The 20,668-nt window shown below is 36.3% G+C and overlaps 1 protein-coding gene across 2 annotated transcripts in view; it reads left to right on the forward strand.

The window, feature by feature from the left end:
* Positions 1-14,595, forward strand: part of nfat5b (nuclear factor of activated T cells 5b) — a 240,308-nt gene extending 225,713 nt beyond the window's left edge. Inside the window, exon 15 of one of the 2 annotated variants that reach the window (XM_060838016.1) lies at positions 14,138-14,595. The gene's annotated coding sequence lies outside the window, so the exon portion shown is untranslated. Of the gene's footprint in view, positions 1-4,898; positions 5,074-14,137 lie in introns of those variants that run through there. The other variant, XM_060838013.1, reaches the window with a different exon arrangement.
* Positions 14,596-20,668: the final 6,073 nt, after the last annotated feature.

Consider the following 20,668-nt stretch of genomic DNA (forward strand, 5'->3'; position numbering starts at 1 on the left):
AAATATAGACAAAAATGAAAATGTTGGGTAGCATTACTGGTTAAAAAGGAAATTAACACAATTGTGTGAAAAGATATTAGCTCTGAATCTGTATGGGTCGAGCTTAGAAACCCAGAAAATGATAGTGGGGCTTGTAAATAAACCCTCAAGCTGTAGGGGTAATGTTGGGGAAGTAATTAAACAGGAAATTAGCAATATAGATTCAGTTGTAATTAGGGGCATCTTTAATCTGCGTAAAGATTGGGCAAATCAAATCAATGATAATACTGTAGAGGAGGAATTCCTGGCGTGTTTAAGATGGTTTGATGGATCGGTACATTAAGGAATCAATACAGGCTACCCTAGACAGCGTATTGTTTAATGAGAAAGAAGTAATTAGCAATCTAGCTGTGCGAGACCCCTTGAGGAAGAGTGACCATAATATGATAGAATTATTCATTAAGATGGAGAGTGACATCTTTGATTCAGAGATTAGGGTCCTGAATCTAAATAAAGGAAACTATGATGATCTGAGGTGCAAGATGGCTATCGTAAATTGGGGAACATTACTTAAAGGAATGATGGACAATGGACAATGACAATCGTGTAAAGAGTACAAGGAGAATCTACTACAATTCTTCATTACTGTCTGGTGCAAAAATTAAAACTGGAGACGTGGCACAACCATAGCTAATGAGGAAAATTAGGATAGTATCGCTCTAAGAAAAGTGCATACAAATTGACCAAAAGAAGTAGGCAGACATGAGGATTGGGAGCAGTGGACTTCAGCAAAAGAGGTCAAAGGGATTGATTAAAAAGGGGGAAAATAAGAGTATGCGAGTAACCTAATGGGGAAAATACAAACTGATTGTAAAAGCTTCATAGGTGTGTGAAGAGAAAAAGATTAGTGAAGCCAAGTCTAGATCTCTTACAGTCAGAAATGTTATAATGGGCAACCAATAGATGGCATACCAATTAAGTACATTTGTTCTGTTTTCACAAGTAAGGACACAAATAATGTCCTGAAAATGTTAGGGAACACAGGATCCAGTGAGATGAAGGAACTGAAGGAAATCACTGTTAGTAGGGAAATGATGTTGGGGAAATTGATGGGGTTAAAGGCTGATTAAACCCCCAGTGGTTACTCTACATCCTGGAGTACCTAAGGAAGTGACTGGCTGCCTTGGTGGTCATCTTTCTAGAGTCTAGACTCTGGAACAGTTGCTGTGGATTGGGGGTAAGCTGTTGTATCTCTACTACTCAAAAAAAAGAGGAAGAAACCAATTAGCATGACATTGATAGTAGAAAACATGTTACAGCTTATTATAACAAATTTACCAGCAGAACATATGGAAAACAGTGAGAGGACTGCAGAGTTAGCATAGACTTATGAAAGGGAAATCATGTTGTATAGATCTACTGAAATTTTTGAGCATATAGTTAGTAGGGAGTTCAGAAGGCTTTTAATAAAATCCCACGTGAGATAAGTATGTAAAATTAAATCAGCGGTACTGGTGATTGTGTATGGACATGGATAGAGAACTGGCTGGCAGATAACAAACAAACAGTAGGAATATTCAGTAATTTTCTGACTTTCCAGCAATTACTGTTTTTGTAGTAATATACAGGTCTTTTTTGGGTGGTAGCCAATAACTAGAGGGTACAGCACGATACATATTAATGATTTAGATAAAGGAACTAAATGTAACATCTCCAAGTATACAGACGGTGAGAGGGTGAACTTTAAAGAGAGGATATTTGGACAAGTTGAGTGAGAAGGCAAGTGAGTTTGTAAATGCATGGCTGATAAACTGTAATGTGCATATTGTGAGGTTATCTACTTTGGTACGGAAAACAGGAAGGCAGATTACTATTTAAATGGTGGTAGATTGGGAAACGGATATTCATTGACACCTGGGTTTCCTTTTTACGAGTTGCTGAGAGTAAGCATGCTGATGCAGCAGGCATGGAAAAAGGCAAATGTTAAGTAGGCTCCATAGGTAGAGGATTTGCGTACAGGAGCAGGAATGTCTTGCTGCAGTTGTACAGCATTTTGTTGAGATCATACCTGAAATATTGTTTGTACTTTTAGTTTCCTTTATCTAAAAGAGAATGTTCTGGCTATGGAAAGATTGCAACAAATGATTACCAAACAGGTTCTTGGAATGGCAGGACTAATGTGTGAAGAGTAACTGGATCAGTTCGGACTGTATTTACTGGAATTTAGAATAATGAGGGAGCCAAGAGAAATACTCAAACATAAAATTCAAACAAGATCGTATATAGTAAATGCAGGAAGGATGTCACCAATGACTAGAGAGTCCAGAACCAGAGTTAAAGTCAAAGGATATGGGGTAGGCTATTTAGAACTTGAGATGAGAAATTTCTTCAGAGTGGTAAGTCTATAGAATTCTCTGCCATTGAAAGCGGTTGAAGACAAAACACTGAATGTTTTTGAGAAGTAGTTTGATATTATTCTTAAGACTAAAAGAATCAAAAGGTATGGAGAGAAAGTGGGAACAATACAATCTGCCATGATCATATTGAATGATGAAGCAGGCTCAAAGGGCTGAATAATATACTGTTGCACCTTTTTTTCATGTATCTAATTAATCCTTCATCCATAGATCATAAATTGTTACGTTTCCAATTCTTGAACTAATCAACTGGTTACAGTTTGGCAACCTGAAAATGATTTGTTTATCCTGATTTTGTTACCTGTTAGTTAGCCATTCCTCTAGCTATGCTAATCTATCACTGCCAACATCATAGGTTCTTAGCTTTTGTAGTAGCCCCTTATGTAGCTTCTTATTGAATGCCTTTTAAAAATCCAATTATATTACGTCTAGCTTCCCTTTGTCTTGCTCATTTTATCTTCAAAGAGCTTAGAGTTGTAAAACACAAATTTTCTTTTGCACAATCAGGTAGAGTAAACCTTGTTGTATGATTTTCTAAATGTCCTGTAACCATGTCCTCCTTAATTATGGGTTCTAACATTTTGCCAATAATAGATGTTAGAATAACTGACCTATAGTTTACCATTTTTGTCTACTTCCTTTCTTGAACAAAAATGTTGAATTTGTGGTTTTCCAGTCTGCTGGGACCTCTCCAGAATCCAGGGAATTTTGGAAGTGTACAAAGAATGCATTCACTGCCTCTGCAGCCACTTCTTTTAAGGTGCTCTGTAGTAGCTTATCGGGTCCAGGGAACCTATCAGCCTTCAGTTCTGTCACTTTCCCCATTTTTACTCTGGTGACATTAATTTGTTTTAATTCCTCTATCCCATTTACCTCTTATATTTGGGATGCTTTAAGTATCTTCTTCTATGACTATGAAATAACTGCACAGAGTTTCCTGATGAAGGGTTCCTGCCCAAAACATCGATTTTCCTGTTCCTCGGATGCTGCCTGACCTGCTGTGCATTTCCAGCACCACTCTAATCTCCAGCATTTGTAGTCCTCACTTTCACCACGTTTTAATCACCAGAGTAAAAATGTAAAATAGTTCAAAGCTTCTTGTGTCCCATTATGAATTCCCCAGTTTCATCTTCTAGGTGACCAATGCTGTTTCTATATACTTGTGGAAACATTTATTTTGTTTTTATGAAACTTCAAATCTTCAAATCAAATATCATTGTTTGTCATGTAGTATACATCCTTTCTGTCAAGTTAATATCACCCTTGTGTTTGTTAATTAGCCATGGATGGCGATCCTTGGAGTAGCATATTTCTTCCTCTTGGAATGTATCTTATTATGAAACTGTGAAATAGCTCCTTAAATGTCGACCACTGTTTATCTGCTGTTTTCACTTTTAACAAATATTTTCAATCTACTTTTTTTGCTTTCATATCCTTGAATTGCCTTTTACATTTTTTAAAACACGAGCCCAAGACCTTACTTACATTTCTTACTTTATATCATGAAACAATTACTAGATGATCCTACACTTTTGAGATTCTTAAATAATCAGTTTTGTTACACACTACCGAGTCAAAAAAAAGCTGTTCCTAATAGGTTTCCAGAATGTAAGCTTCTGTGAAGTTGTCCTTAATGCACTGTTAAAACTTATCCTCCAGGCTACCATTGCCTAACACATGCTGCTTAACCACTTTTGTTTGCAGTGACAAGTTTTCCCATTAATACCAATTCTTCTGTCTTACTATTTGTCGTTTTAATACTTTTATTTCACATATATCTATTATCCTGTAAGCCTTTAATTAGTAGTTCAGAATCCTGCTTTATCATTGAAAAATACAATGCCAAAAACTTTTTTTTTAGAAAGAGAAAGCAAGCTGTTATGTTGGTACTACTTTTGGAACTAGGTAGGCAAATGGTAAATCTGAAGAGGAATACTATTGGTAATGTTCGCACCTCCATAGCCGTTTCTAGACTGGACATAATCTCTGTCCCACCAGGTCACCTGACCAGCTCTTGTAAAGGGGCAGCACCCCCAATTACCGACATAACACCATCTAATTTGCTTTTAATGCAAAGTGGCCTCTCAGTTTGACTTGAAATTATTAAAGATTTAAAAACCACCTGTGTTGTTTTACTGAAACGTGACTTAATATGGCAAACTATGCATTGTATTAAATTTAGTTTTGTTTTAATGATTAAGAGAAGGAAGTACTGATAAGTAGAAGTTTGTGCAGATTTTATTCCCAAACATCATGATATAAATTATAAAAGTAGTGTATTTCCATAGGTGTGAATCATTTTGCAAAATAATGATTGCCAACAATAATTTTCCCTATGTTAAAATGTTAGAGAAAGCAATTTGATATAAATATACTAAATATTCATATGATAGCATAATTGACTTTAACTTGTGATTCTGCTATTCCAAGAAGTGCAGCATTTTTAAAGCGAATAACGAGAATGGTTTGTGCAAACTGATTAACTTATTTCTTGTCTTTTAGAATTTTGTACAATGCCAGTTTAAGAAGATATGAAGAAATTTCGAACTTTGTGAAACTAGAATGCTATTGTATGAAGGGAAAGCAGACTACATGATTGTTCTACGAAGCGATTGATATTGCTTATATCCATTTCAGCTTTTAAGCCAGTTCATGTCCTTCATTTCTAAACCTTTGAGTGCATAAATGCAAATTTTTAATAACTCCTTTACTTATTAGCATCTCACTCCAAAAGGTAAGCTATCTTACAAAGTGTAAACCTACAATTGATCAACCTTGCCAAGTGTTAAAATGCTTTGATGTAATTGTAATTAGGCAGTAACCATTTATGATTGTCAATAAACCCATGGTAATGGTAGGTTAGCCAGGAAATTAAAAATGCTGATGACAAATTTAAAAATGTGTTCTGTCGGTTAGAAAATGCATGATCTGACTGTGGGAACTATCCACAAAGCATGAATCCATGAGGTAATAAAAGGCAGTACACCCTGGCAACACCACTTCAGAATATAGCACAGACGAGGAGATATTATTCATCTGGGGTAGGATCCAATCTAGCAACAATGGAGATACTCAGCAAATGGAAAATAGATTTAATTATTTTATGTATTTTGTCTATACTAGATTTTTTTTTAAATATCTGTGATCCTAATGAACAGTGATGTGGGAAGGCTAGCAATCTCTCTATATTCTACCATTGGGTCCATAGAGCTTATTTTTACTACTGTATTGTAAGCTCAGGAATGAGTCTTCAGTTGACTTGGTCATATTCTGATAGTAAACATAGAAGCAAGAGAGAACTTACCTTGTGTTCCTATCAGGAAACTCTGCTCACTAATTCAGCAGCTCTTGAAAAGGCAGAGCTCACTAAATCCATGAATAAATAACTTGCAAAAATCGGAACCTGCATGGAATAAATGCCATAATTGATATGAGAGGTGGCATTGCAGACACTACATTTGAGACATTATACATACAGGTTTCTGAAGCACTATGTCAAATTTAGGTATAGTTGTTACTTCCAGTCCTGTTTTCAAATGTTAGCTCTCTTGATTACTTGCATTGACAGTATATGTAATGTATCCATTAGCCTGCAAAGGGAAAATAACTTTTTCTGTCTCTACCTAGAGCCTGTTAATTTTAAACCAGAGTCCTTTATACCTTTGCTCACTGCCTGAAGCCTGCTCTATCTGCATCATAAAGTTATCTTCTCAACAGCAATCAAATAAATGACCTTTCTACTCATTAACAGAGGATAGTCTATCGGGCAGCAGTTAAATAATCAGTTAGTTCGGTTGAGCATGTCTGTATGGTTATTTGATTTGAAAAGGACCTGCAAACTCTTCCTCTTGTTTGCTAGGTAATCTGAATTTTAGGGCCATCTGTCCACCTGATGTGTTATTTAAGAACCAGGAGGCAGGATTTAAACTTCTAAGCAACACAACGCCATAGTTACTGATTAGTCTATATTCACTTTTACAGGATTGCAAGTATAGGAGTAATCACACGTAAACAAACACTCTTATGGAGACTCACTAGCTGGGTCACCTGCTGAGAAAATAAATGCTTGGATGGTTTCGCCAGTGTTCATTTGCAGAGATTGCTACCTTCCTCGTTTCTGAATGATGAGTTTGAATATCAGTGCCACTTTGCAAACAAATATGCATCATACTGACTTTTGATTTGGATATCCAGGATTGAAATTGAAGAAATGGGAAGCATGCTGATCTGTTTCATTTAGGTGGCAAATGGAGTTAAACCTATCTCAAATGTAACTGCAACAATCAGAATATATCTAGTAGTCATTAAGTAATTCATGGGTGCAATTTATTTATTTGGAACTCCCCCCCCCAATCTAAATAATTGGTGCCTTATCTTTTACCTTCCTGAGTACCTTCTCTTCATCCAGAAAGATTTTTAAAATGGAGGGTAATAGCCTTCAAGTTATTCAGGTTAGTGGATTGTGTGCTTGGGGTACTGCTTCATGTAGTGGTCAAACCTAGCAAAACCACTCAGTCTATTTGAAGAAAATTTCATATTTTTGTTTCTCTGATACTGTAGGATTCCCAGTATTATTAAATAATGCCACTTAAGGTCTCCTTTATCTTACTCAGTTACTTTCATTTTTAATTGAATTGTAAATATGCTGCACATTCTCTTTTGCACACGATATACAAGATCTAATTCTCAATTTTAGTAACTGAACAGTGACAGAGGTCAAATGCATAATTAAAAATTGCGTGCATGAGAGGAATTCTGAAACTGAGTGCAACATTTGTGGTGATGTATGTTAAATCACTTCTTATACATCTCCCAATTGTTATTTTTGAATTGGAAATGATCTGGAAGCCATTGCGATTTTTAGATCATTGGGAACATTTCCCCTGCAAGCTAATCTCAACTGCTGTTTGCTGTTGTATACTAGTAACAACTGACTTTCACTTAAATTTGGATTTGGACTCAGTGTTAAACTTGTAATGTTAATATGTATCAGAATTTGAATATATTCCATAACTTTATACTTTCCTAATTTAAAGTGAACTTTTACTAGCTACTTGAGTATTATACAGATCTAATGTAAATATTGCATTTTTGGTACAGTTTATCATGATGTCAATCAGTATTACGTTACAGGTAGAAAGTCAGGTTTCCTTAGTGCAAGGTACTTCTCTGGCAGTCTCTGGAAAAGTGGTAAAATACCTGATTGAGGATACTTGGCCGAAATCTATCTACCTTCACTAAAACAACCCAACTTTCTGTAAAATGTAATTACTTGTTAACTTTAGCAGAATTTATTGACTATTACTGGTTCCTAGTACTAGTGAATAAATGTTCATCCATGCCTAATAATTAAAGTGATTATCTCTATGGAGTGTGGATATGATTGTACATTTTTTAAAAACACGAACATATCTTTGTGAAGCAGAAATGGATGTAAGGCAATACTTGAGAAATCTCTCTTTACCACCAAAAAAAGCTTTGTTTTCACTTTTTTTTTGCAGCACTCTTATTAGCACTTCTGGGATGAGCTGGGTATTGTAAGTGAAATAACTATTTTTCCTTTTGGGAATATAAAGCTCTTGGGGAGAAAAATGTTGGCAAATGTTTTTTACCAGTGAAATTTCCAGCACTTTATCAGCTAATATTGTGACCAGTAATTTCCCATAATATTTGTGATTTTTTTCAGTCAACTGTCCACTGTACTACTTAAGAGTATTTATGTTTATAAAAAAATTCTTTCTGTTTACTGTAAATATTGAAACTATTTTCTTACTGTGCATATTTTGAACCATGCAAAAACAAAGATAAGCAGCTACTTCCCTTCAATGAGAATGTTTTTGGTCGTACAGGCTTGTTCTGAAGGGAGTTTCAGTTGCCTGACCAGCTTTTGGGTCAGTTGTTTTAAATACAGAATTTCTATTCAGATTTGTATGGTTTATACCTATTGTAAGTTTCATTTTTGGGAGGTTTTTTTTATATATATGTGTACATGTATATACACGCAAATATATATAAAATGGTATAATATTTTGTTATATGTACTAATTGAGTACAATCAAATAATAACTTTACCACATGTTTTTGTGGTGGCTTTGTGAAACTATCAAAATTAGTTCAAAATGGCACTTTTGCTACCATTTTTGACTGATTTAAATACTTGTTTTCAAAGGAAATCAAATATTTATGGGGCATACTGTGAAGTAACAGGGCTAAATGTATTTTAAATATGTCCTTTCATGAGAAACCATTTAGACAGATCATGCTGAATGAGAAAGTATTTTTATTTTTTGATTTTAGCACACCATTGTTTTTATCAAGAGACAAAACTAAAATCTAAAATCTGATTTTAAAAATTACGTAGATGATCATCTTTTGAGTTCACTATTTAAACTAAATATTGTTTTGTCATGTATTGTTCTGATTCCATTACTGCCTATAATCATGGGAGCACATGGTTGCAGCCTAAATAGATTAAAAAATGAATATAGGTTGCCGGCTAAAAACAAAACTGAATTTATTGTGCATTGTTAATTCTTCACATTTATATTACTATTTATGACTGTAATCTTATGTTTGTTCAGCAACATCCCATTGAATTCATATTATCATAAATATCTCTATGCAATAATATAACTTCAGTCATTTGTGTTTCTTATTGTACATGTCAAATTGGCATTAGTTTTGCTTTTTATTGAGTATCTTTAACAAATTAATTGAATGATAAGATGAACCAAATACTTCTAAATATTTTAGATTAATATTCCAAAATGTTGTTTTATTTGATTAATTTATCTTTAAAGACATCAAGTAGTTAAAATATAGGATGCTTATTTCCCTTTGGATTGTTAAATACACATTCAAGAGGTTTCCATCGGAAGCTGTTTGTTTCCTCCATGTCTAGTCCCAGCTATTCTGTTTCATCAGAATAAAAGTATCCGTGTCCACTGGCTGTAATATTTGCTAATTAAACCAAGTAATTGTTAGACTTGCAGAACAAACTAACTTAACTAACATGCTTCCATTTGCATGAACTTTTAAAAGCTAATGGATAGGAAATCTGGGTACAAATAATTATAGTGTTCGAGTAGTCAGGGAGCCTAAGGGTAACACAGCTATTGCTTACCTGTGTTTCATTATCTGTCATATTACTGGTACTGTTCAGCTTTGAAATACTCTGTTCAGTAATTGAAGCGTGTAGTTTGCTCAGCTAATTTTATCTGAATACTTTTGTACTGTGTTGAAAGGAATAGGAATGTCATTCTTGCACAATGGATCATAGCAAAATTGTTGATATTTAATTTAGCCATGAATTTTACATTGAATTGTTTTTCATTAAATGAGTATTTAGGGCTAAAATTCGGGTGACAGCCATCTTTTACAAGATAAAGATTATTAACATAGCTTTCATGCTTGGAATATTTGGTATTACTAAACCATTCACTCCTTAAAATGTTCACTAGTTCCGTGGAAGATCTGGATCTAGAAAATTATTGCACCTCTCAAATAGACAGTAATTGAACCAGAGCTTTGCACAAATTATCAGTTTTGTGGAAATCAGAGTTTTAATACTACTGTTTCATTGGATCTTATTATGTTCAGTTATATAACATTGATATTTTATGTTGTGTAAGAATGCTTAATTTGGAAAGTACACATGATAATTTTATTGATTCCACATTTTCAATATTTACACATCATCAAATCAGTATAGCCCAATGTTGTGTTTTTGCTTCTTTTAAGATCAGCCCTCCACTTCGTGCATAAAATGAAGAATTTTCCTTTACATATTCCTGATAATGACCTTAAATAGTGCTGATATTCTGCATGTTAAAATTTAGTGTAGAAATACAAGATGTCCTTATGATTTGACATTAATTTTTGACATTCTTGTAATAACAAGCTTGGTTTTTTTTAATATACTTTTTAATAAAAGTTGTATTTGTGTCTTGGTTTGTTTCACTTGTATTCTTCTCCTGTGGTTACTTAGCTTCACCCACCTGAAAAGCTCGGATGTGCACGTCATGTGATAAGCCATGAACATTAATAAGTTGTCTGCTATCAGACAACATTCAATTTCATGACTTTGCTGAGTTTAGAAAAAAAATCATCTATTATAAGCAACTACTGGATGCCAATGGAAAAATTCACAGCTATTTGGTCTAGACTCTAGTTGCCATCGTGGCTCATAATTTTAATTGTTTTAAATATTGAGAAAATTTAATGTAATTCTTTCTAATTTATAACTCACTGGCATACAAATCTGCCTGGTAAAAAATAAGAATTTCCAGTTTTTGAATAAACTAGAAGGCATTATTGGAAATAAAATAGGTTATCTTTTGGTTCGTGGGGTGGTGCTATGGACTGTTGTGTTGCTGCTGAGATTGTTTTGACATAAACCTATATCCACTCCAGATTTGTTTTCAGCAATTTTTAGGAAACAATGCCTATTGTATTTGTAATCAGAGCAGACTGATTTTGCTCATTGTTAATTGAAGACCACAGATATTAACCTTGTCGCAACTGTAGGAATAATGCAAACTGAAATGTCTGATCGGACACCGCATCCACAAGTTTTATCAAAACGTATGTATAGGAAAAATCAAGTGAACATTTTTTTAAATCCTAAAATTAGTGCACCTTATTTAAAAATTGCACAGATATTTAAAGTTGCCCAAAATAGATGAAATCTGTATATTTTTTGTGATTTCTGCAGGTGTTTAAATGTAGTAGAATATGGTTTCATGTTGGATATTTTTGCAGTAGATTTCGTTTGGTGAGTTAGTGTATTGCACTATTAGGTCAGTAGATGTTCTGAGAGCACAGCATATATCCAGTACTCTGTTCATTATACACCAAATTACAATCATGAGGAAAGATGCAATGTGTAAATTACATGTCCAAAACTGATTTAGCAAATAAACAAGAAATGCTGTTCTATATTGCTAAATTGAGCCTGCAATGCTTTTGTGTTGTCCCTTGACATAGTCAATAGATGACTTTACTTGAACCTTTGTTTATCAAGACGTTCTCTATTTTTTCCTTGTTTTCATTATTCTTTCACCTTTTCATTGCCGTACAGAGTTTTGCCTCATATTCATTAATACAGTCTCAAAATGAAGACTGAGATAATAGACTTTTTTTTTGTATGTACAGAAACATGGAATGCCTCATTAATGTTTGATTTCACTTCACATTTTTAAAGGAATGGTTTAGTGATAACGTGTTTAAGTTTTTTTAGAATTGTTTCCTATTTGGATGAAGTTTATAAAGTAATAAGGAAAATACTTTGGATGCTGGAAATCTGATAGAACAAAGCACTGGAAATACTCAGCAGGTCTGGCAGCATCTGTGGATAGAGAAATAGAGGTAATGTACCTTTTGAGTCAAATTTGAACTAGTAGGTGAATCAGTAAGGCTGCTCTGGAATATGCATGTGCAATCAACAAATTGGAAATCCGTTTGAGTCACCAAAACTGTATTGTGGGAGAACTCCACGTATTGTAATTTTTTTTTAAGCGAGACATTCTTTTACAGAAGGTTTTGATACTTCACTATAACAACAATGTCATGACTATTAAGAACTTTTAATTGAAGTGAGATTTGTGCTATAATTGTCAGTATATTAGCAGTTTTTAAAACAACTAAAGTAAACATACTGTATTCTTCCTTTTATTGTGGTACAAAAGCTAATAATCCAAAGTGTTGTCTTCATTGTGAATGGGAATACAGTATCAGTAGATCATGCCTGCTCTTACTAAACCAATCCCATGTTACATTCTTGTGACTGTAAATTTATTTTCCTTAAGTTCTCATTGAATTTGTAGCCATTGCATAAAAGCTTGGTTATTACGTTCCGCAGCAGCTCTTGCCCAATATTTTAAATTCATGTCTCTTATTCTTTACCCAACCAATGAATGGGAACAACCTTTGTTTGTCCATCTTGTCTGAGTCTCTCATAAGATTTAATAGAGATGTACAAAATTAACTAAATAATATTCTCTCCAAGGATACACCCCTTTCAACTAAATTCCCTCAATTCTGGAATCATTCTGGTGTATTTCCTTTACACCTTCTGAAGGATCCTCACATTGTTCCTAAGTCTATTGAGCAGAACTGAACACACTACTTTAGATTGGGCCTGAGCTGACTTCTATTAAAAAATCAACATAAATTATCTGCTTTTGCACTCGGGTTTCACTCTCAGAATGCCCTGCCACTTTCTATGCACATAACCCTCTGTGCCTGCGTAAGTCTTTAGAATCGTGGCATCGAATGCCTCCTGTTAAAATACATTACCTCACACTTGCATCAAATTACATGTACTATTTGTCTGCCTATTTTGCCAGTGTGTCTTGTTAATTGAAATCATCCCCATTGGCAAATAGCTTTCAATCTCCAAGCTCTGGCATTTTCCCAGTATCCACCAAAATTTGAAAGATTATGGCAAGCCTTTCAGCTAGTTCTACCCTTATTCCTTTAGTGACCTGGAATGCAAGTCATCAGAATTAAATGACTTACTGACCCTCACCACAGTTAGCCTCTCTAGTTACATGCACCTCACAATTTTCATATCTTTCATTGCCTCTATTGCCCCCACTTCTGATGTTTTACTTTCCTAAATACTAGATACAAAGTGCTGTAAATCTTCCTGCCTTACCCTGAGCTTCTAAAGACACATCACCCTCTTTGTTTATAAAAAGACTAACCTTATTATCTTACACTATCCATTCATATGCTAATAGAATTTTTTGTTCCCTTTTACTATTGCCATTTTGTTCTCATTCTTTTTAGTTGCATATCTCCCCTCAACTTATTTTATTTGGCCTGATTCTTGCTTGAAGAGCTCATCCAACATGCATAATACACACACTTGTTTTTGTTACATCATACTCCCTTTCTCTCACCCTCCAAAGAGTCCTGATTTGAGATCCTCTACCATTTGTGTTCTACTTAAGATTGTTCGAATTGCTTTTCTCCATTTCTGATCTTAGCCTCATAAAATGATCATTTTTATCAAGTGTTTGTCCATAGCCAATTGGTTCATCCAAATTTCTAACACCAGATCTAGAAAAGCGTATCATCTTCTTGAATAGAGGGCATATTCAAAGAGGTTCTCCTGTACACATTACAGAAATCTTTTATCCTCAACCCCAACTTCCATTTATCCATCTCTTTCTCACTATTGGAAGGTCAATAGAACATTAATAGTGAGATCATCATACCTTTCTTGTCTCTCAACCTTTATCCAATAAATTGTTATTTCCCCTCAAGGACAACCTTGTTCCAACATTTCCTACATTCAATCATTGCTCTCTACTGCCACCACTCCTCCTTTTTGCCTTTGCTAACCATAACTTCCTATCCCTGTTCTTTGATTTTGAAAATTTGAGTTGTCCACATTGAATATGAAATATAAAGTTATTGACTTGAAGGATACAAATGCTTATTATACACACCAAAAGCATAATGTTGAGAAGAACTTGAGAAAATGTGGTTGGGTCTCCCATGTGGTATAGTTTTACCCTTCCCTCACACTGACTGGTGAGATATAAATCTCTGCAAAATTGTTGAATGCAGACTTCAACAGAGGAAATCTCAGCTGGAAGACAAAAAAGAACTGCAAATAAATTAGTAAACAAGTTATTGTTTCAGGTTAGTGCAGAGATGTTAACTGGTCTTTTCTCTTTTCAAGTGCTGATAGAACAGCTGTTTAAAGCTAGAAGTTTTATTTTGAATTACAGAATTTCCCAGCCAGTAGTAATGAAAACACCAGCTAAATTTCCATTTGAGGTCATCCATAAGAGGTGCTAAAATATAACTACAGAGTATCTTTGGTGGAGGTTGGAGAAGTCTCAGACCTTCTTCTGGTCCTTGTCGGTGCACTGAACACTAGTACCTTTCAAGAGTTATCACTATTGATCAAAATTGATACTGTGCTCACTCACCCAGGCACATGTTGTCAGAAAATGTTTTTAAATGTATAAATTGAAAGTATGGCTTTGTTATCTGATATACTAACTATATAATTGAAACAACTTGTTGCAAAATGAGCCTTTTAAATTTTCCTGCTGTGATGTAACCAAATTATATCATTGTTATGCTTCAGTAATAGTTACTAACAGCACTGACATTGGAGGTTTGGGAGACATTATTTGCATAGGTGTTTAATTGTTGAAACTAAAAGTGTATTTTGCTTTGTTGGGACTTTGTATACTTTTGCAATTATATTTCTGTAATTACTATCTAAACAAATAAAAAGTTCAACTTGTAATTTTGAGTTTTTAATCTATGTATAGTTTGCATGTCCTACATTAATTTAGAACTACTTCATCATTAATATAGTATTTGTTTAAAAGGGATCTTCCAGTGATGAGCTTGACCATTGAGATATTTGAAACTTGCTTTTCTCATCATGAAAAACAAATAAAAATAGAATTAAACCAAACTAATTACATTTTAAAGAACAAATAATAGAAGAGGGCGGGAACAAGTCCTTTGGCATAAAAGACAATGCTGTCACATGATGGTATTCTAAACTAAAATCCTTTTGCCTCTATGCTGTCCATATCCCTCTGTTCCCTGCCTATTCATATCTCTATCAAGCTATCTCTTAAACACTGCTGTTGTATCCACCCTCACCAATGCATTCCAGGCACTTACCACCCTCTATGTAAAACAAAACCTGTCTCTCACATCGTCTTTTAACTTACCTCCTTAAACTTTTATTCCCTATTAATTGATAATCCTACACTGAGAAGGCGACTCCAACTATCCCATTCTATCTATACCTGTCATAATTTTGTAAATCTCTATTAGGTTGCCCCCCCAAGCTTTGATATTTAAGTTTGTCCAATCTCTCCTTGTAGCTAATGCCATCCAAACCATGCAACATCCTGGTAACTCTTTCTGTACAATCTTCAAAGCTTTCACATCTTTCTGGTAGTGTAGCAATCAGAGCTGTCCACAGTATTCCAAATGTGCCCAACTAAAGTTTTATACAGCTTGCCAATTGTTATACTCTGTCCCAACTGATGAAGGCAAGAATGCCATATGCCTTTTTGACCACCTTACACATGTGTTGTCACTTTCAGGGAACTGTGGACCTGTACTCCTAGACCCTTCTATATCTTGATGCTATTAAGGGTTCTACCATTGACTATAGACTGCCCTCCCAAAATTTAATTACCTCGCATTTGTCCGGATTAAATCCTGTCATTTCTCTGCCCAAGTCTCGAACCTATCTATATCCTGTTGTATCATCTGGCCATCTTCCTCACTAACCGCTCATCCACAAGCTTACGTGTCATCCACAAGCTTACTAAACAAGCCGCCTACGTTCTCCTCCAAATCATTTGTATATATTGCAAACAGCACTAATCCCTGCAGAACACCACTGGTTACAGATCTCCAATCTGAAAAAGACCTTTTCACTGCTACTGTCTTTATGGCAAAGCCAGTTTTTTTTTATCAATCTTACCAGCACACAGTGGATCCCATGTGACTTCACCTTTTGTCTGAGTCTACCATAAGGGACCCTTGCAAAGGCCTTGCTAATGCCTATATAGATAACATCTACCATCCTGCCCTTTATCATTCATCTTGGTCACATTCTCAAAAAAACTCAGTGACGTTTGCAAGACATGACTTTTCCTACACAAAGCCATGCTGCCTATTGTTAATAGGTCCATATTTTTCAAATTGTGAATAAATCCTATCCCTAAGAACATTCTCCAATGATTTCCCTACAACTAATATAAGCCTCGCTGGCCTGTAATTTTCCCGGATTCTCCCTGCTGCATATCTTAAAGGAACAATGTTGGCTATTCTGCAGTCCTCAGGGACATCTCCTGTTCTGGATGTAGGTTTGCTTGCTGAGCTGGAGGGTTTGTTTTCAGGTGTTTCGTCACCATACCAAGTAACATCAGTGAGCCTCTGGATGAAGCACTGGTGGCATAGCCTACTTTCTATTTATGGGATTAGGTTTCTTTGGGTTGGTGATGTCACTTCCTGTAGTGATGTCATTTCCCATTCTTTTTCTCAGGGATAGTCAATGCATTTGTTGATAGTTGATGCACTTGTATCCCATTTACCACCCCCTGAGAAAAAAACAGGAAATGACCTCGCCAACCCAAAGAAACCGAGCCATGCCCTCAGTGCTTCATCCGGAGGCACACTGATGTTACCTATAATGGTGGCAAAATGTCTGGGAAAAAAAACCTTCCAGCTCAGTGAGCAAACCTATATCTAGAGCCTCAACCTGGGCTACAAATCTTCTCAAAACTCCCTGGGACCTCTCCTGTGGCTTTAAAAAAAAAGATATAAAGATTCATAAGAGACCCCAGCAAGTTCCTCACCTGCCTCCATTCCTCAGTATTGATCCCATCAGGTCCTGGGAGCTTTTCTAGCATCATAGAGATGTACAGCATGGAAACGGACACTTCGGTCCAACTCGTCCATGCCAACTAGATATCCTTAATGAATCTAGTCCCATTTGCCAGCACAAGGCCTTTATCCCTCTAAACCCCTTCTATTCATACACCTATCCAGATGCCTCTTAAGTGTTGTAATTGTACCAGCCTCCACCACTTCCTCATTTCCATACATGCACCATCCTCTGCATGAAAAGGTTGCCCCTTAGGTCCCTTTTAAATGTTTCCCTTCTCACTTTAAAGTTATGCCCTGTAGTTCTGGATGCCCCCATTCCAGGGAAAAGACCTTGTCTATTTACCCTATTCCCGCCTCTCCATGATTTTATAAACCTCTATAAGGTCACCCCTCAGCCTTTGATGCTCAGGCGTATTCAGCCTCTACCAGTAGCTCCAACCCTGGCAACATTCTTGTAAATCTTTTCTGAACTCTTTTGAATTTCATAACATCCTTCCAATAGGCAGGAGACCAGAATTGCACACAATATTCCAAATGTGGCCTAACTAATGTCCTGTACAGCCACAATATGACCTCCCAACTCATACTCAATACTCTGACCAATATCAAATGTTGCCTTACTATCCTGTCTACCTGCAACTACATTTTCAAAGAACTGTGAACCTGCACTCCAAAGTCTCTCTGTTCATCAACACTGCCCAGGGCCTTACCATTAGGTGTATAAGTTCACTTTAATACTTTTCAAAATGCTTATATTCTTTATATTGACATGCCCTGGAATACCAGCATATGTCTCCCAGGACTGACCATCTACCATGTCCTCCTTTGTGGATACTGATGCAAAGTATTTGTTAAAGACCTCAGTCACTTCCTCTGGCTCCATGCATAAATTATTCTCTGTCCTTGAATGATCTTACTCCTTTGCTACCCTCTTGTTCTTTATATATGTATAAAATACCTTGGGATTTTCCTTTAATCCTGTTTACCAAATATATTTCATGGCACCTTTTTGTTTCTCCTTGATTCATTGTTTAAGTTCTTCCCTGCTGTCTTTGTATTCTTCAACGGTTCTGTCTGTCTTCAAAACCTTACTTTTCTCTCCTTTTTCTTTTTGAGTAAATTCCAAAATCTTGGCATCATTAACCTTCATTTTCGCAGGAACATACAGTCATAGACATGTACAACTCATCCATGCCGACCAGATATCCCAACCCAATCTAGTCCTGTCTGTCAGCACTCCGCCCATATTCTTCCAAGCTCTTCCTATTCATGTACCCATCCAGATGCCCTTTAAATGTTGCAATTGGACTAGCCTCCACCGCTTCCTCTAGCAGCTCATTTCATACACGTACCACCCTCTGCATGAAAAGGTTTCCCTTAGGTCTCTTTTTACATCTTTCCTCTCTCTCATCCTAAACCTTACCATTAGTTCTAGACTCCCCCACCTCAGTGAAGAGACTGTCTATTTATCCTATCCATGCCCCTCATGATTTTATAAACCTCTATACGGTCACCCCTCAGCCTCCAACGCTCCAGGGAAAACAGTCCCAGCATATTCAACCTGTCCCTATAGCTTAAGACCTCCACTCTGGCAACACCCTTATAAATCTTTTCTGAACCCTTTCAAGTCTCACATCCTTCTGACCAAAATTGCACGCAATATTCCAAAAGTGGCCTAACCAATATCCTGTACAGCCGCAATATGACCTCCCAACTCCTGTACTCTATACTCTGACCAATAAAGGAAAGCATAACAAACACCTTCACTATCCTACCTACCTATGACTCCACTTTCAAGGTTCCCTTTGTTCAGCAACACTCCCTAGGACCTTACCATTAAGTATATAAGTCCTGCTAAGATTTGCTTTCCCAAAATGCAGCACCTTGCATTTATTTAAATTAAACTTCATCTGCCACTTCTCAGCCCATTAGCCCATCTGATCAAGATCCCATTGTAATCTAAGGTAACCCTCTTCGCTGTCCACTACACCTCCAATTTTGGTGTCACCTGTAAACTTACGAACTATACCTCTTATGCTCATATCCAAATCATTTATGTAAATGATGAAAAGTAGTGGACCCAGCACCGATCCTTATGGCACTCTACTGGTCACAGGCCTCCAGTCTGAAAAACAATACTCCTCCACCAGCCTCTCTCTTCTACCTTTGAGTCAGTTCTGTATCCAAATGGCTAGTTTTCCATGCGATCTAATCTTGCTAACCAGTCTCTCATGGGGAACCTTGTCAAATGCCTTACTGAAGTCCATTATGTAGAAAGAGCCACCATGTCTTATAAAATTGTGCTGTTCCATGGTGCACCATGCTCGTCAGATAATCTTGGGGGGTGTGTTCTATCACAAGTCTGCACCACCCCACAAGATCCGGAGGTTTTTCTAATATCCAATTCATTAGAATGCTCTTCCTCACCGCGTGTAAGAATGTTTAATAACCTCTTTCTGTGCTCACCAAGACCGGGCAGATTTGGTAGTCCCAAAAGGGATATCTGATCCTCCTCAACTTCAATTCCCAGGATCTTTTCCAGCTCATTCACTATGGCACCCCAGTATCCATAAATCTTGTAGCAGGACCAAAAGCAATGTGTGAGGGTGCCAGTGATGATTTTACATTTAGGACATTTTTGGCAAGATTCTTTCTTAAACTTTGCTAACCTCTCTGATGCCACATGGGACCCATGAAGGATCTTTTATTGCATATTGAAATTTTTTTACATTCCCCCACATGAAGTTAAAATCACCCATCACAACAGCCCTTTTTTTTAAACAGTTTTTCATAATCTCCATATGTAAGACATAGAAAGGGAAGTAAGGCCATTCAGACCATCGAGTCCACTCTGTGCCTCTATATCTGTGTCTCTACCATCTGCTGGCTGTTGAGAGGCTTGTAATACAGTCCCAAAGTAATTGCAATGAGATTTCTTCCCCAAACTCCTGATTCCAGATCCCACGAAGTCTCTCCCTCTCTGCAGATGATATATTGTACTAATCGAAAGCACGCCCCATGTTGGAGCATTCTTCTTTCTACATCCTACTTGTAGGGCTGAGTCAAGAGCATGGTCTTCTTCTGTATGTAATCCCTAATCTGGAAGTATTGGAAAAGGTCCCTATTAGGAATCCCATATTTCTGACTTAACATGAACTTTAATCAACTGAACTTTAAGAGATCCCCATGTGCCAGATCTGGATTTACCCTCAAAGAATCATCCCCATTGTACATTCCCAGTTTGTTACTAATATTATGTTAATTAACCTTCCTGCAGTTTAGGTTTTTTTTGAGGATGACAAAGACAAAGGGTAGTAGATGTTATCTATATAGGCTGTAGCAAAGCCTTTGTCAAGGTCCTTTATGGTAGACTGATACAAAAGATGAAGTCGCATGGGATCCATGGTATGCTGATAAGATCGATACAGAACTGGCTTAATCACAAAAGACAGAAGCAGTGAAATGCACCTCCCACTGAAACTTTGATCACGTGGTCAAGCTCATCTCCCCAATACCAGGTCTGGAATGGCCACTTACCTCCTTTTCACTGTATGCATATTGTGTCAAAACATCATCCTGAACACAGCTGTGGGATATAGGTAAAGTAGTGTTACTTCTGCAATTATAATTACTTATACAAAATAAATGAACTCACACCAGTTTCAGCCAAGAGCTGAGTCAACAAGAATGGAAACTATGTGGAGGAAATACATCATTTTTTTTATTATTAGCTAAAGTTGTATACAAGAATGAAACTGGACTGCAAAATAATGGTAGATATTACAGGCAAATAGATAAGATACTGTGAGGGGAGGCAGTTAAGCTAGATACGCCTGTACAAACAGTAGGTATAAACATCTTTCCCACTTTTACAGAAACACAGGAAC

The sequence above is a fragment of the Hemiscyllium ocellatum genome, chromosome 17 (genome assembly GCF_020745735.1).
Source record: "Hemiscyllium ocellatum isolate sHemOce1 chromosome 17, sHemOce1.pat.X.cur, whole genome shotgun sequence".
NCBI lineage: Eukaryota > Metazoa > Chordata > Chondrichthyes > Orectolobiformes > Hemiscylliidae > Hemiscyllium > Hemiscyllium ocellatum.